At 38.7% G+C, this 18,619-nt stretch overlaps 1 long non-coding RNA gene across 2 annotated transcripts; it reads right to left on the reverse strand.

The window, feature by feature from the left end:
• Positions 1–718: 718 nt before the first annotated feature.
• On the reverse strand, positions 719–18,613 carry LOC115259585 (uncharacterized). 2 transcript variants are annotated; one of them, XR_003894152.2, is made up of 4 exons: positions 7,096–18,613; positions 6,446–6,536; positions 6,134–6,219; positions 719–6,077 (listed from the first exon to the last, which is right to left on the reverse strand). It is a non-coding gene; the product is annotated as an uncharacterized LOC115259585 (long non-coding RNA). The 2 variants fall into 2 exon arrangements; XR_009996511.1 differs by having other exon boundaries at positions 719–6,219.
• Between the last annotated feature and the right edge of the window lie 6 nt (positions 18,614–18,619).

Genomic DNA, 18,619 nt, shown 5'->3' on the forward strand with positions numbered 1-18,619 from the left:
TTTCCCTTTTGCAAAAGCAGGAAAGGGATTAGAATTTCTTGAAAAGTATTCTACAAGCTGGAACTTTTTTTACTTTGGACATATTGTATTCAAATCAAATTGTAATCAAAGATCAATATATAATTCTTAACTTTCAAAATTTAATTTGATTTGATTCACTTATTCCTTAGATATAAGAGTTAATAGAACAACAGTCAAAAATATGGTTCTGCTTAAAGCGCTCCATCTTTGTGTAGAGCTAACCAATCAAGTCCAAAATTGTAGAAATTACAGATAACAAGATCAGGAACTATCAGTCAAATTTTGAGAATTTTTTATATATTTTATAAAAAGTTACGGCTTGTTGAATGTGTTTTGGGTAATTAATAAAATTGGCATGCTTTTGACAATTTGCAACTACCATCACTTTGTGGCAGAAATTAATACCATACGGCAATTAAACTGAAAGTCCTTGATCTACCGAACAAATTTAATGAAGCAACCATCTTTCCAATTAATCACGATCCTGAGATAAGTAAAACTAAAAATGTGTATGTCCTCTAGCGCCTCCTAGTGGAAGGATTTGAAATCATACGGCCCATCAATTGAAAGTTCTTGACCAGCCAAACATTTTTTTCGAGGGCACCAGTTAGTTAGGATCTTGAAATATATGGGATGGATATTACGTCAGTGTTACATCTATTTTTGATATAACAAGAATCGCCGACAAACAGACGTACCGTGTGCGCACCTAACTTTGCGCAGGTCCAAACTTTGCGCATTCTTGTAAAATAACGAAAAAAATAACTAACTGTCAACATTTTCACCAGTTTAATAATTGCACTAGCATTGTGTAAATATAAACATTATTTGACGAATATTTAATTGCCATGAAATCTTTGTTTATGTTGAAAAATAAACAAAAAATACACAAAAATGTCAAAATTTGCCTCGCCTTAACACGGTTGCCAAGAAGTAACTCTACTAAAAATCAACATTTTCCTCGATAAAACTGTGCAACGATGATTAATTTTGCCGTTAATAGACAGAAAAGGTGATATTTTAGTAATATCAATCACAGTCCATGATATTTTTTTCAATTTCATTAGTAAATAGTGGTGCGCAATGTTTGGAACCATTATTTGCACTGTGTTCCTAATGTTTGCGCACATTCAGTAAATGCATGTGCAACGTGAATACATGCCTTATGAACCATTTAAATATTATGTAACACTAGTACTGACAATTTCAGGCCTCCGTCTCCACCATGTAGCAGATTTTGTATAGAAATTAGTAGAAAAATGTATGAACCGTTGCACTATGGCAGGCATGGAGAGTGCCTGCCTTTCAACAGTGACGTAATTTGTAAACAGTCCTTTATTTGGCTTTTCCAGCGGTCAATGTTAGGGACTATTCAAATATGACATCCACATTTTTTTAGGATTTTAGAACTTGCTCCCCTCAAAGATGGACTCCTCCTCCTCCCCTGGCCCCTCCGTCACGCTTGATAGTATAGGGTGGGGCGGGGCAAGATGGGTCACCTAAGGATGGATCACCATAACTTTGTAAATACAAATCGTATTGGTTTGTATTCGTCCGCTACTCTTTATTACACTAGTTAGCTATGCTAAAAGTCGATAAAAAGTTAATTAAATACAAAATATGACGTTAAACAAGCAATTTTAAAAAGTGATCGATTTTGCACCGTGAAAAAAGTGCGGGGCAAGATGGGTCACCTTTTAAGTAATTCACATTTTCTCAACGAAAAACGTCAAAATATGAGATTTGTTCGGCATTCATATATGCTCCATATCCATACTGAGTAAACAAGAGCTATTAGTGAACATTTTATAAATTTATTTGGAATATAAAAAACTTTACGATTTGAGTGGTCCTAAGGCGACTTGAAAATCGATGTTTTCACTAAAAAATTATCATAATTTTATGTTATAATTTTGAGCGTTCATTCCGTTTGATTGAAGTCATTTATGAGATAGTCTTGTAATAAAAAATAAATAACTTTGAAATGCTCCAAAAATACGTTCAAAATTGAAGGTGACCCATCTTGCCCCGCGGCCGTTCATATGGGGATTATATGGAATGTATCGCATAAGAAAAATGGCTAAAAACCATTTTATTTTTTAATTCCAATGAGAGTGAATCATTTTTCAATCAATGCTCCAAACTTTTGTATATTCATGCTGGTCATCTAACAAAATTATTAACATAACCAAAACATAAGTAATGCGCCCGAAAATGGCACTGACCCATCTTGCCCCGCGACCCATCTTGCCCCGCCCCACCCTACCTAATACATGGCATATCACACTTTTTTCAGGCAACCCCAACTCCCTCCCCTCAAAGATGGACGTCATATTTTAATGACCCCTTATTGTTCCTATCCGTAACGGTCATTTAATTTATCAGGAAGCTTTTACCTTTGATCTTTAGCCATTGGAAAACCCCTTATGAAGTTAGGATTGTTCACACGGTCAATGTCTAGTACGAACCGCAGACGAATTCAAGAACTCCGGAGGCCTCCGTTCCCCTCCCTCCTAGGACAAAGTATTTCAACAAAGATCATTTAAGGGCACACTACCTGAATAACTTTATTTTAACGGAAAAAAACATTAAATAACAGTATGTTTGATGGCTTTTTTGAGCAATTCATAGCATGCGCAAAGTTAGGCACACCATGCACAAAGTTAGGAACAATCGAAGATTTTGTGCGCAAAGTTAGGAACAAGGCAATGAAATAGTTTTTCTATTTTAAGTATTTTTTAATTAATATTACGATTTTTTCTCTATTGCAGATTCAAAGAAGGATCATATGTCTATCGTATGGGCATGTTGTTCATTATATATTTTGTTTGTTTGTATGTTTTATAACGACTAGAAATTTGATTTTTCTTAACTGCGCAAAGTTTGGTGCATACACGGTAACACCTACGAAATAGAAACTCATAAATCTCAGGGCTCTAATTACTTAGACTTTAGACTTTTAGAATGTTGATGTTTTTGGAAAAGTTGTTTATCTTGTAAAGAATTTTCAGTTTAAAAGCCGTTTGGTTCAAGTTTCTAACTGACTAGTGGTAGTTGAAATTTTGAAAAATCATGCATTTTATATTTATTCAAAAAATATTCAACATGTTGTAACTTCTTATAAAGTTCCCAAAGATTTTGCCAAAAAAAAGTTTCTCAACTAGTCAAAATTTGTTGAAAACTTTTTGAGAAATTCTAAACTATTGTATACTTTTAATTAGCGTCGCCCAGTGTGTCTGAATCTCATATCCAATAGTAAATCAGCTGTAAGTTTTTGACTTATCAAACAACTTTGCCAAAGACACTAACTCTCTAAGTAATTATAACTCTGACATATATAGGATGGATTTTTTTGTCAGAATTAGGTCTATTTGTCTCTAGAATCACAGAAATTGATGCCCCTAAGTGGTATGCAGATCCTCAGGTATGTCTTTGGTTCAATAACTGCTCGCACATCTTTAAGCGTTTTTAATTGAATCAATGACATTGCATTAACTATTGAAAAAATGTTTAATTCGACGGCGTGATTAGTTTTATGCTGCACAATCTAAATATCTGGCGGTGCGAAGTAATGAATATCAACGGTTTAGTCTTTGGGACAATATTAGATGAATATGGGTGGTACTAGGCCGAAGATGGGTACCATTAACTTTCATGAAGGAGTTTTCATACTGCTGATAGCAATAACTTGGCCCTCCGACCCATTTATCACAAAACGGATTTTCAATAGAATAAAGTTGCTCTTGGAGCAGTGAATATATTCACAAATTCGGGCAATTTTGGCTGATTATTCTGATTATAAAATGATGTGCATTTTCGTGACGTTACAACGCGAGCAGAACCCTGTTTGAAACTGAACGGGCGTTGTAACGTCACGAAATGTAAAAGTCGATTATCCAAAAACGAATCTGAAATGCAAATGTTTTATTTCACTGCATTGAAGAACAAACCAGTAAATTTCAATGGTGGGAGAAATTTTCAGTTGAAAATAAAAATCCGAGCAAATTTTTCAAGATGTTGGTTGCGCGGTAGAAGGGGTCGAATTTTAGCGCGTTGTAACGTCACGCTACAAATACCCATTCAAAATAAGTTTTTCTAATGAAAACTAAATATTAAACAGGTCAAACATATCGGAAATTTTACAAGGAATCCGAATATGAAAAAATATTTTGAGGTTTACGCTCGTTTTCATGAGTTATAGTGGAAAATCTGACTACGAATGCGTCAAAACGTTGTAACGTCACGGTAGAATGTGTCATTTACCTACCAGTTGATACCTAGATCTCCACTGAGCTGTGTGATGCACCTCCAAGGATGTACCTACCATTCAACAAAGCCCCCATAGGCCGATAGAAATAGGGCCAAGAAGTTCACCTCGCCATGGGACTCTGCTCGTCCAGTTAGACACGCTCGGTATGAACCTGTACTGTGTATCTATCTACCCTTGCTGGAGGAATCCCATTCCCTCTGCCATTTCAACACTGACGATGTTATGCCGCGTCGCTCGAAACACTCTTCATCCTCTACCACCACTAATCCAATGAGCATCATGCCTGCTAGCTCACATACCGCGTCCTTTAAGACCATGCGATATGCACTGACGACCCTAAGGTACATCAACCTGCGGGTGCTCTCAAGTCGTTTCACGTTTCTTCACGCTTGCTCGAGACTCTTGCCAAGTATCAGTATCAGTAGGTCGGCTCCAGAGGGACTGTAGACATATTCCACATGGCTACCGAATTTTAGCACATCGTCGATCACGACCCTGTAACGGTTCGTAATATCCCTTCAGCAGGTTTTTGAGATTTTGTCGCGGTCTACAGTGGTATTCGTCAGTTTGTTGAATAAAATTTAGGAAAGTGTTTGTGTTGTGTGTTTCCACTTTGTGTTTGCTGGTTACCCGATAAGAACGCAGCCTATAAATGCAGCTACCGATATTCTGCAAGATCTCCCACTAGAGGACTCTGCCTGTCAAGCGAATAATAGTGGCCGTTGGTAGCAAATGGAGACCATGACATGAATATAGATCCTAGACGGATCGTGACCATAAGATCGGCCATTTACCCAAATATTCCCCAACAGCTTAGTTAGAAGTGCTCGCTGTTCGTTGAGCCGAAACTAGGATCAAGAGTGTCCAGGGAGGACACAGAACCCCGTAGTTTTACCGTGGTTTTACCATAACTACCGAGGTGAACCCTAGCCTCAAAATGGGCCACCCTCCACCGTGGCGGCATCCGACGTAAACTTGGGCAGGTGATGTTCCGACCATTCACTACACCCGGCCGAAGACCAATGCAGACTCGTTCTCCGAAAGTTGAAGAACTCCCGGTTCATTTAGGCGGTAAAGGTCGCATTTGGACCGTGGCCCGAGAAGAAGACGGAGCGTGGAACGATCGAAGATGGCAGCAAGAGGGTAGGAGCCCCAAGATGGAAGAAGGTCAGATTAGATTAAGAAAGTGGGTGGAAAGATGTAGGGTGAAGAAGGTAAATAGCTAGAAAATCTGTTACTCAAAAATCTCTTTCCCGTCAATTAGGGATGCGAGAATGACAGAAACAACAAACTGCAGCCCGAACTCAATTTGTCATAACAAAGTTGCTTTATTGCTCTAGTTCATATAGCTTAACTTAGGGTATTCGTAGCTCACCGAAAATTAGGATTGCACCAGCAACCGTGTATCATCGATCCTCCCTAATGGGGGCCTTGCCGCGACGTGCCGGCCAGCCTGCACTCCGCCATCGTTCTCATCAGGTGGCGGGCCTCTGTCACCTCGAATCACCGAGGCCGTTGACACTCCCAGCTGCCTCTTTCGATGGCCGTCGCGTGACCTCCGTCTGGGGAATTCCAGAAGGCTCGGCGGGTGACGTGATTTGCCGATGCGATCGCGCTTGGTTGTGCCGGATTGCTCGCGCCTTCTTGCTCGTGGTTTCCGTGCGTGGCCGACGATTTGGTGCGGATTGGTTCCAGACGGACGAGGGTAGAGACGGGAACGCCTCTGACGTGCGGAGCTCCCTCCGAGGTTCCCTCTATGTGCGCTGTGAAGATGGTAAACAAAACCCTGTGGGGACGTTTAGGTTAAGTGCTGTTTATTCCTGCTGTGAATAATTTCCCTACCCTGTAGAGGGGCTTGTTTGGTGCGACACACTCTCTCCGTTGCCGAGTAGCTCGATCTGGAGCTTATTCGCAGGTGGTTTAGATTCCTGAAAAGCACGCCAATTAGTGTCAAGCCTATAGTGCCTTTTGCTTCACTTATGCCGTTTTTCTTTTTTAACCTGGGTTGGAACTGGATTGGTGGAAAATGTGTAAACAAACAACGTCAAACAAACTTTAGTACAAGCGAAACCGAAGTCGGGTTGGTGTTGAAACTGTGATCTCATCCAGTTCCAACCCAGGTTGGAACTGGATAATAAAGAAAAACGGCATTACAGTGCCTTTATGCAAGGATGCCCGATCGTGCTCAATCACTCGTGTCAGAGTGCTGCGGTCCGTCTCCTGGACAGTCTGGTCAATACGCTCCCTGTTGTTACGGCGGTGACATAGTAGAGAGTTGCGTGAAGCGAAGCGCAGTGCGACGCGTTTGCGTTCGAACAGTTTTTGTAAGCGCCAGTGAAAAACGCATGGTGAGACGCGTTGACCAGTCAGAGTGAACGCGAATCACAGCGTCGGCAGCTGCGTCAAACCATTCCGTCGAGTGCTTTCACGCGCGTGCATGCACAAGTTGCTGTACGGGGAACTTATGATTGCTAGGACCGTCTCATGATTCTGTGCGCCTGGTGTGTGGTGTGTGCTGTTTGAGTGAATTCGTCATGACGGGGTTGAGTCAGGTGTGAGTTTGGTCGTAGTTTGAGAGTTCTCATTATGCTGATGGTTGTGATTATGGTGCTGGGCATCGGTATTTTTGCTATGGATACGCGTCACAAGGCGCGTCACTTTGTCATGCTTCGCGTTGCTTGACGCGTGTATGAAAGCTGATCGACAAACGCGTTGCGCATCGCTTCACGCGCCGCCTTACTATGTCATCGGCCTTACAAATCGGATATCATCAAATGAACATTGGTAGATGATTCTGAACTTACAGAAAAGCGATGTTGGCCGCAAATCGTTACGTTGACAGTCCAGGCGCAGCGGATTGGGCGACTGTTCTCTCGACAGCTCCTGACACGTGCGGAATGTTGTGACGCGGGTTTTTGCACTGAAGAAACCGGATCTGCGCTAGCGTAATCTCTATGGTCAATCTCGTTCCGGCCCGACTTTGGAGATTCGTTTTCTGCGCACTATCACCCACTATGTCCGCTCGTTGTCGAGGCTTTGCCACTTGTGGTGCTCGTTCGTTTTTGGTGGAAGTCTTTTGCTGGCACGACACGTCACGACGATTTCAAGAAAATTTTTCCTTTGCTTCGCTTTTCAAACAACTTAGGGATGCCTAGAAATTGTTTTCCTTCGATGTTTGTTTAACACTTGAACAAATTTACGCTTTTCGGTACAAATAATTGCTCTATAAAACTAACTGTAACAAATCGTAAGTGCACTAAAACTTAATAAACAGGAGTGTGAAAAAGCAAGCTCAAGTGTTTTCATGAGTCCGCGAAATAGAAAGGATGAACGTGCCGACCCTGCGATTGAGGGTAAATACAGAGCCTCGTTAGCTGCTGGGAAGGGTCACTTCTGTGCTGTGACCCTCTCCTCAAGTCAACGGTATCTGCGAGTAGTTACAACCTCAAGTTTCTTCAGTGAACGCTTGGAGTTGATCGTGCACCCACACTGCAAAAACTGCAAATATTTATTTTATGTGAAATTACACATCGATCCAATCGACCTTCTCACACATATATTTTATTACCCAAAATATAACTAACATGATTATCGTTTATTCTTTTAATTAGTTTCACAAATCATTGGTATGTGTGATCACCCATAGCAAAAAAATATGTGTGTACACACATAATAACAATGTATAGCGAAACCGTGTTTGCATCAGTGTCTGTGTCAGCCGCCGGCGATGCTCAAAGTGAAAAGATGGCGATTAAAACACGTTTACAGAATAATGTGCTGCAGGAGTTGCAGTTCGTAGTGGAGTAATTTCTTCTGAAATCATCTCGACCCTATTCTTTGGAGCATGAAATAGTGGTTGGCTTGGCAATAGCATGAAATTGGAAAATCTATGGAAACTCGAAAATTCTCAGGAGAACAACTTTAAAACATCATCAGAAACTTGGTTTGGAATTGAAAAGTTGATCGATTGGTTACTAATTAGTGGTCAACCGATCAACTTTTGAATACAATACGGTGTTTGACTCTTTCCAAATGAGCTGATTGCTGTATTTTAAATCCATGTTAAAAGCTAGGATGTTAAAAGCTTTTTAAATCAAACTTGTAACATTAATCCCCGATAAACTTGTATTCTCTACTATAAAAACCATTTGAGCACATCCATTAAATATACAAGTAATGTCTTTGACATTGGCGTATCTAGGATTTTTTCCTAGGGGGTGCCTAGAGGGTGCCAGTTTCAGTAGTTTCCAGGTTGTTTTACTTTTTTTTTTTTGTAGAAGCAAATATCGATCTACCCTCAATTTCTTAGTATAATGATATACTGCGTCGCGGCAAAAAATAGCCAGCAAATTTAAATGCTCTATATTTTAAGGAACAGTTCTTTTTTTTTTTGATAATCCCAACCGTTGTACTGACTTAACACTTTCCCCGCCATGTGAAGCTTGAAGACTTGATAACTTGATTGCGTATAATACATGGAATTTGTATTTTCAGTTCAGTTTGAACTCAACAATCATGACGAATACCCTTTTGTTTTGTGGATTGGAAAAAATCAGGTCCGTAAGAATATTTTTCAGAGCAACTTTTAGAAGTGTAAATCTCAGAAACTATAAAATATTCTCAAATTTGCGTGTAACTAGTATTCATCGTGACATCCTCTTTGGTTAATTGCATGATAACAACTCTTACAAAAATAGTTTTCAAGAGTTATAAATACCTAAAATAGCAATATCAGGATACATATTTGCATTTTTGGTTTGACCTCAACATTAATGTCGCCATTAACGTTTTGTTTCATTAGTTGAACACTACCACGTGGGCAACTTTTACTTTTACGGAGAAATTGTGACTATGATTCTTAACCCTACAAAATTTGGAGTCGATTATAATGAGTTCCATTAAGCTTCACGAACATATTATCCATCCAGTTAAAAGCCGGAATTTGGTGTAAGGGAACTTCGATTTTTTTCTTCGGGAATCTGATTTACGTAAAAACAACATTGTAGTAATCAGTCATAACTTCTGCTTCGTAAATTTCGGATAATCAAGTCTGGTTTGTACGTATAATATAAGAAATTTGTGTTTTCGTCGAAACATTCTTTCGGTAGTTGGGTTCTTTAGGGTTATTCAGATTATTTCATAATCAGATTCTCCGTTCACAAATAAGTTGAAATCCAAAATTTCATAATTTTTGGTGGCCAGGAATTGTTTATTTAACCATCAAAACCAAGAAATTGGATCGCAATAATATCACGTTATACTCATAAAAATGAGATCTATCGATTAGGATATAAAAATAGCAATATTTTATTCACTTAACAACCCAATTCCTCAGGGAATATTCCCGGAAATTTGGTTAGAAGTTGCTTTGCAATTTATTTCAATTAAGACTTCTTTTGTAAATATCTCAGTAATTCCCTTGGATTTGGTAAATTTCTCCGGTCATATCTTTAGATCTCCTTCGGAAATTTCTTTAAGAATGTATTTGGTGTTATGTTTGGGATTTTATACTAAACATCTTTCACGCATCTTTTGAAAATTTATCTGCAATTACCTAGGAAATTTTTTCGCCGAATCCATTAGGAGTTCATTTGGCTTTTTTATTTCATTGGAAAATCATTTGAAATGTTTTCTCGGGAGTTCTTCGCCAACTTTTTAGTAGTTTTTCAAACATTGTTTATTTAATGTCGCAATCCTATTGATGTTTGTTTTTTTTATTTCTCAAATTACTCTTCAGGCAACTCTTTTGGGAATTTTTTGGTGAAGCCTTCGGTAATTCATTCGACAGTGACTGGGAACTTCCTCGCATTTTTTTAGTGTCTTCGGCAAGCCATTATTTTTTTGTGATTTTTTTTCCGATTTTTTGGGCTTCCATTATCCAATTCCTTCGAAAAGTCCTTCGGAAATTCTTATATGATTTCAATGAAAATTCTTTAGACAACTTCTTTTAAATTTCTTCACTAATTATGTGAGAGATTCCTGCAATAGATGATTTCGGAATACCTTTGGCAAATCCGATGTTACTAGCATTGAAAATTTATTTGGGAATTTCATTAGCAATTCATTTAGAAATTTCGGAAACTTCGATTACTTTGGGGATTTCTTCGGTAATTCTTTGGAAAATGATTCGGCAAATTTCTTAGAGATTTCCTGCAAGAATTTATTTAAAAAAAATCTTTGGCGATTTTTTTTTAAATTCTATCACGGTGATTCTTCGACAATTACTCTTGGAATTCTTTCTAAATTTTCTTCAGAAATCTCTTTGATGATTTCGGAAAGTTCTTTGAGAATTTCTTTGAAATTTTTTATGTCAATGTTATATTTTAACGACTAAGTTGAAAGTTCTAAGGTAATTTTGATGAGAATTTTTCCGGTAATTTATTTGCGAATTTTTCAGGAAATTTTTCGTCAACTTCGTAGGATTTTCTTTGAGCAAGCCCAGGTGAGAATTTCTGCATTTCCAATTCAGCAATTTTCAGAAGCAATAAATATAAATACAATTAAATCATAAAGAATTACGAAAGTAATCACGATAAAATTGCCTGCGAAATTTGCAAAATAACTGGAAAAGAATCTGCTGAAATAATTTAAGATCCAGAAAAAAATCTGGAGAAATTTCTGATTAAATTACAATGCAAGCCAGCTTTACCAAACACCGTATCCAACTAAATCCATGAACTGAGAAAATAGAAGGGGATGTTCTCTGTTCCCATAGCAACTCATATATTGAGCATTTAAAAAACGTGAAAATTATGTTGATTTTTACACAAATCATCCCCAAATGTCATTGACACAAGCAGTGCCTAACGAAATTCAGCGCCTCATGTGAAAATCTTTTTTGTTTACATATGTTATATACGGTGTTCGGTAAAGTTAGGCTTGAATGAAACTATTGCAGAAGTTTTCAAAAAAAAAAGACAACCATGCCTAAGGATTTGCCATACTTCAGTCTAGCGAATACAGAGTCATGGATTCGAATCCCACCAGAAAGCGATTTTTTTTACAAATTCATCTCGCAATTTGTCAATTAGCAAAATTCTGTGCCTTCTAATGAATTACAAGTTTTCCCGTACATTCTTTCCTATGGGCTTTCACTAGAGATTTGTCTTCTAGTAATATCTCTTAGGAATTCTCTGGAAATTCCAAGTATTTCCGAAATTCGTTTAGGGATTCCTCTTGAGATTTCTATTGGTATTCCTTCAGCTGGAATTCCTTGAAGAAGGCCAAGAGGAGCTCCAGGAGTAATACCATGAATAATTTCTAGAGTAATCCATGAATTATAAACTCTAGAGCAATTCCTGGATCAGTCTTTAGAAAAAATCCTGGAAGAATCAAAGGCATTTCTGGAATTAAAGGCATCCTATGAAAACTGCCTAGAAGAATCCAAACGAGAATTCTAGAAGGAATCCCTAGATGGATTTCTGCAGGTATCACAGTAAGAATTTCTGGCGGAGACCTAGGAGGCATTCCCGAACCATTAGAAGCTTATGGAATCCCAGGAGGAGCTCCTGGATGAAAGTCTAGAGGAGTTCCGGGAGGAATCCAATGAGAAATATTTGGAGAAATCCCATGAAAAAAGAAATATGATTTCCAGAAGGAAACACCGAAGGTATTTCTGCAAGGTTGCTAGGAAGATTGCCTTGAATAATCCCAGCAAGTTATTGAAAAAATCCCTGCAGAAATTCTTAGAAGAAACCTTAGAAGAATTCCTCGAGGTATTACAGCCAGAATTTCTGGAGGATTGCTAGGAAGAATTGCTGGAAGAACCACAGCAGGAATAGCTTGTAAAATCCAGCTGAAATTCTTGGAGGAAGGCCAAGAGGAGCTCCTGGAGGAATTCCATGAGAAATTTACGAGAGAATCCTTTGATAAAAATTCCTGAAGGAATCACAGGAGAGCTTCTGAAGAAATCTCAGGGAATATCCCTAAAAGAATTCTGGGATGTATCATTGTAGAAAACTCAGCTGAAATCCTAGGGGAAAACTATACTGGAATTTCTAGAGAAACCCCACCAAGAATTCCTAGGGGAATCCAAAGGAAAAATACTTGGAGTACCTACAGAAGTCCCTGCAAGAACCGGTAGGTAAAGGGTGGTACGGTCAAAATTTGATCATACAATTTTTTTCATAACGTCAGACTGCGTACACTAAAACAGCTGATTTTTGGTGATGGTACATTATGTGTAGCTTATGCCATAAAATTTTCATCAAAATCCATTAAGTATTGATTGATATATGGATAAAACCAACGACCTGCCTTTTTAGAATTTTGTACAAAGGCGCTCCATAGTAAATCTTTAACAATTTAAGATCATTAGAGCACACTTTTGGTTATAAAACTACTTATACTGCTCCGATTCATATGAAAATTTTACAGTATAATACTATTATACAAATATGATCTATGATCAATTATGTATGAATACTTCCAAAGGTGCCACTTTAACAAATATAACTTTGAAACGGCAAAATCAAATTGAATTAATTTTTTACACAACATTTGGACATGCATTCTTTATATACAGAAAAAAAATCATTGAATTCGGTTCAGTATTTCTGGCTCTATAAATAAAACAGTGAAAATGTGTTCTTATTTTTGAAGCCTCTTTGTACAAAATTTTAAAATTGCAGATCTCAGGATTCAACAATATCTCCGCAAAAACTAAACCGATTTTGATGAAAATTTTATGGCATTAGCTACATATAATGCACCATTACTGGTCCAAAAATCAGCTATTTTGGTGTACGCAGTCCAAAGTTATGACAAAAATTGATTGACCTAATTTTGACCGTACCACCTTTGTTCTTGAAGAATCTATAGAGTTGGCCCTGAAGGAATCGCAGGAGGAATTTTTGAAGCAATACCAGGAAAATTTTCCATAAATTCGTATAGGAATCACTAGAAGAATTTCAGGATGTATCATAGTAAGAATTTCTGGAGGAATTGCTGGAAGAACCGAAGGAGGAATTGTTTGAGTTACTCTTGGAGGAAGGCCAAAAGGAGTTTCTGCACGAATTCCATGAGAAATTTCTGGAGGAATCTTTCGATAAAATCTCTGGAGGAATTTCTGGATGAGTTCTTGGAGAAAGCCCTGGTGGAACGACCAAAGCAAGTTCTGCAAGAATTCCAGGAAGTTTGCCTGGAACGATCTTGGCAAAAATCCAGGACAAACCTCTAGAACAATCCGTAGCATAATTTCTGAAGTACCACAGTTAAAATTTCTTTAGGAAGAATAGTTGGAAGAACCGCAGGAATTGCTTGAGGAATCCCAGCTGGATTCCGGGAGGTATCATAGTAGTAATTTCTAGATACATCCTAGAATCAGTTCAAATGGAAAATGCTTGAAGAATTTCAGCAGGAGTTCATGGAGGAAGGTCAATAGAATTTCTTGGAGAAATCCCCTGTGGAATTTCAGGAAGAACCTCTGGAGGAAGTTTTGAATAAATCCTTGAAGAAATCGCCGGAAGAATCACCAAAGGGATTTTTAGAAACATCCCAGGGAGATTATCCGCATCAATTTCCGAAAGAACTTCCCTAGTAGAATTCCTGAAACTACCATTCCCACTGGAGGAATTCTAAGAGAAATTGCTGGAAAAATCGCAGAATAAACTGCTTGAGGGATCCTATCCACAATTCCCGGAGGAAGGCCAATAGAAGCTCCTGGAGGAATTCTATGAGAAATTTCTGGCAGAATCACTGAATAAAATCTCTGAAGGAATTCCTGGAAGAAACACCGGAGGAACTGTTACTTGGATGACTGATTTTGGTATTTCTGAAAGGATCCCTGGAAGGTTGTCTTGAATAATCCCACTAGGAATCCCAATCGAATTTTTTAAAGGAATCCCTAGAAGAATTCCGAGAAATATCATAGTAAAAATTTCCAAAGAAATCCTAGAAGAAATTGCTGGATCAATCTCTCCAGATATTTCTAGTATGTACAACCCCATCAGGACGACCTGGAGAATCCTAAGAGAAGTTTATTGATAAAATTTCGGGAGGAATCCATAAAGGGAACCTAAAGAGAGGTATTTCTGTAGGAATCCAGGGAGAAGTCTGTTGATTGGTATCACCAATATCCAAAACGCCAAAACGTACAACATTCCTGGTGTGCTTAAGTTTTGTTCAAATGTGCCATTACCGTGTATGCACCAAACTTTGCGCAGTTAAGAAAAATCAAATGTCTAGTCGTTATAAAAAAATACAAACAAACAAAATATATCATGAACAACATGCTCATACGATAGACTAATGATCCTTCTTTGAGTCTGCAATATAAAAAAAATCATAATATTAATCAAAAAATACTTAAAATAGAAAAACTATTTCGTTGCCTTGTTCCTAACTTTGCGCACAAAATCTTCGATTGTACCTAACTTTACGCATAGTGTGCCTAACTTTGCGCATGGTATGAATTACTCAAAAAAGTAATCAAAATACTATTATTTAATGTTATTTAAACTAAAGCTATTCAGATCAGGTAGTGTGCCCTTAATTGATCATTCTTGAAATACTTTGGCCTACGAGGGAGGGGGAACGGAGGCCTCCGGAGTTCTTAATTTCGTCTGCGGTTCGTACTAGGCACCTACACCGTGTGAACAATCCTAACTTCATGATGGGTTGTTTCCTGTGGCTAAAGATCAAAGGTAAAAGCTTCCTGATAAATGAAGTGACCGTCACAGATAGGAACAATAAGGGGTTATTTAAATATGACGTCCATCTTTGGGGGGAGGGGCTGGGGTTGTCTGAAAAAGTGTGATATGCAATGTATTAGGCATACTATGAAGCGTGACGGGGTGGCCCAGGGAAAGAGGGGGTTCTAAAAATCGAAAAAAAAGGGTGGACGTCATATTTTAATCGTCCCTAACATTGACCGCCGGAAAATCCAAATGAAGGACTGTTCACAAATCACGTCTCATTGTAGACAGATGGAGAGTGCCGTAGTGCTACGGTTCATACAATTTTCTACTAATTTCTATACAAAATCTGCTACATGGTGGAGAGGCAGGCCTGAAATTATCAGTACTGGTGTTACATAATATTTGAATGGTTCATAAGTTATGTAATCACGTTCAACATGCATTTACTGAAAGTGCGCAAAAATTAGGAACACAGTGCAAATAATGGTTCCAAACATTGCGCACCACTATTTACTAATTAAATTGAAAAGTTTATTACGAACTGTGATTGATATTACTAGAATATCACCTTTTTTTGTCAATTAACTGCAAAATTAATCATCGTTGCACAGTTTTATCGAGGAAAATGTTGATTTTTAGTAGAGTTACTTCTTGGCAACCGCGTTAAGGCGAGGCAAATTTTGACATTTTTGTGTATTTTTTGTTTATTATTCAACATAAACAAAGATTTTATGGCAATTAAATATTTGTCAAATAATGTTTATGTTTACACAATGCTAGTGCAATGATTAAACTGGTAAATATGTTGACATTTAGTTAATTGTTTCGTTATTTTACAAGAATGCGCAATGTTTGGACCTGCGCAAAGTTAGGTGCGCACACGGTAATACATATTGGAATTATTGTGTAAAGTTTTAAATTTTAGGTGACTGTCAAGGAAAAATTCTAGGGGGTGCCAAATTTGTTCTAGGGGGTGCCAGGCACCCCTGGAACCCCCCCTAGCTACGCCAATGGTCTTTGATTTTATTTGTCATTCTGCATTGTTTTTATGTGTGGTCCACATCAAAACGATATATACCAAAAAATAATTCGTTATGTGCACGCTAACCCTCAGTTACCCAGATTGGTGTCAAAGCGACCCAGACTGAGCAAAACTGCAGTTACTCTAAACTGAGTAAAGGCACCTTTACTCAAATCTGGGTTACCGATGTTGGTGGCAAAATCTGGGTAAGCGATACCCAGCTCCTCCGGGGCCTTGATTTTGTTAATTTATTTTCAATTTAGATTTTAAATAAAAAGCTCTTAATTTCCATGTGCTGTTCACTTACCTGATGCTGGAAAACAGTTCCCGGAATAATTCCACTGTTTTCCCGTCATTTATCGGCATATTTTTCGCGAAAACATTCATAGTTTTCAGCGTTATCCTGACCGCTGCCATATTCTCTAGCTGAAAAGTGACAAAGTGCCGATTACCCAGATCTTTACCCAAATTCAACGAATCTGGGTTTTCGGGTTACCCGGATTATGACAACTGCTAACAACATGAAAATCCGGGTCGAATCGACCTAGTCGATGGGTAGTTTCAGGTTAGCGTGTGTGTCACCCATAAACATCATTTGTCCAGACAAATTGCAAAAATATATGTGTGTAAAACATAAAATAATTGTTTCTTGTTTGCAGTTTTTGCAGTGTGGGTAATTATGGTCGGAGGTTCGCAGGAACCGTCCGGATTCGGACGACGAGGTGTCCTTTGCGTTTAGACTCGGAAGCCATTTTGAATTCCAAGTCGACCCGTGTGAGGCCGTATTTTATAAAACGGGAAGAGGTCCTGAACGGTAGTAGGCCGTTGCCCCAGGTCTCGCCATCGTAAAAGAGGGGGAGGGGGGGTTGAAACAATACGCGGCACTAATTTCATGATCACGAAGATCGGTATTGCTCACACGGACGCCTGAATACTTCTCCCTAAAAATCTTATATTTCGAAGATGGCAGCGCCCATGGGACAGGGTTAACGGCCATGCCACATCTCAATATAAAAATTATGATGGCCATCCTCTACGCCCTTCAGCAATGCTTGGTTGTAATGGTTTGGTAGCGGAGTAACCCTCTCAGTTGTTTGAAGCCTTCTGACATTAACAAGACAATAAAACATGAAATTTTCGCCAAGATTCGGCTCATACAAGTAAGGTTACACAATCTGTTTGCAAACAGCAAACAGGTTACAATCTGTTTGCTACTGGCTTCATTTAGGACCAGGTGCCAGAACCCTTTTTTAGCGTCACTAGTTGAGAATTCCCTAGCCTTTCCTAGCTCTGCCAGAATGTCATCAGGTGTAGAAACTTGCTGGATCGAATAGAAGAAAAAACATGGCTACGGTCTCGTTGGAAAGCGTTGCTCTTTCAGATAAAACATTACCTTTTTTGGGTCTGGTACGTTTGGCATAAACGCCATTTGTCATAAAGGACATTTGGCATAAACGACATTTGGCATAAAGCATATGTGAAATATATTTTCTCTCTAGTCTAGTCTAGTCTACACATACACAGCCATTCATTGAAAGAATCCTGGAAAATGATGAAATCGACTAGTTCCATCATTTTTCTTGTCATTATTAATGATTGCAGAATATCGAAGATGCATTACAAGCATTAAAGCGGCCAGGCCTTGTGGGGGTCTCCAGTTAGCCTAGTGGTTAAGGCTATGGATCGCCCATCCGGAGACAACGGGTTCGATTCCCGCTCCAGTCGGAAAACTTTTCTCGACTCCTTGGGCATAGTGTATCATTGTACTTGCCACACAATGTACAAATTCATGCAATGGCATGCAAAGAAAGCCCTTCAATTAATAACTGTGGAAGTCTAGGTGGAAGTGCTCTAAGAACACTAAGTTGAAGAGAGGCAGGCCAAGTTCCAATGCGAACGTCAAGCCACAAAGAAGAAGAAGAAGGCCTACTGTGCAGCATTTTTAATTCAACAATAAAGACAATGAGTGGGGACATCTCGTACCAACCGCTCAGTTTATGGAAAAGCAAAATTAAAATACGGTGAATATCGGTGGGGGTGACGATGCTAAGGAGGTTAATGTCACCCCTTGGTCCTTGGTCCTCCCTGTGTCCTGGCCCTAGTGCCTAGGCTTAAGCGCCATTACTCGCTCATATGAAAAAATATATTTTCTCTCGGGAGAAAAATTAAAGAACAGCCTTCAATGGAAAGAAGGCGAACTTATTAGTGGTGCATTATATTTATTAGATCTCTTATTTTCGAAATAACCTGCTCTTTGATTTTTCCGGAAGGGGATGTTCCTGCTTTTGTATATAGGCTGTTCTTTATCGATACAAGCAATTTGGATTCCGATAATGGCTCTTTTCAGCAAATCATACTTGTCTGCATATTATATCCAGAGAAATTAATGCACTATAATGTATTATCCTTCTTTAGAATACTTCTTGATCTTTGACGTTAAGTATATGATTCATTTTTTCCTGAAATCATTTGGGGCCCATTTAGCCGAGGCGGTAAACGCGCGGGTATTCAGCATGACCATGCTGAGGGTGACGGGTTCGATTCCCGGTCGGTCCAGGATCTTTTCGTAAAGGAAATTTCCTTGACTTCCTTGGGCATAGAGTATCTTCGTGCCTGCCACACGATATACACATGCAAAATGGTCATGGGCAGAGGAAGCTCTCAGTTAAT

This window comes from Aedes albopictus, chromosome 1 (genome assembly GCF_035046485.1).
Source record: "Aedes albopictus strain Foshan chromosome 1, AalbF5, whole genome shotgun sequence".
Lineage (NCBI taxonomy): Eukaryota > Metazoa > Arthropoda > Insecta > Diptera > Culicidae > Aedes > Aedes albopictus.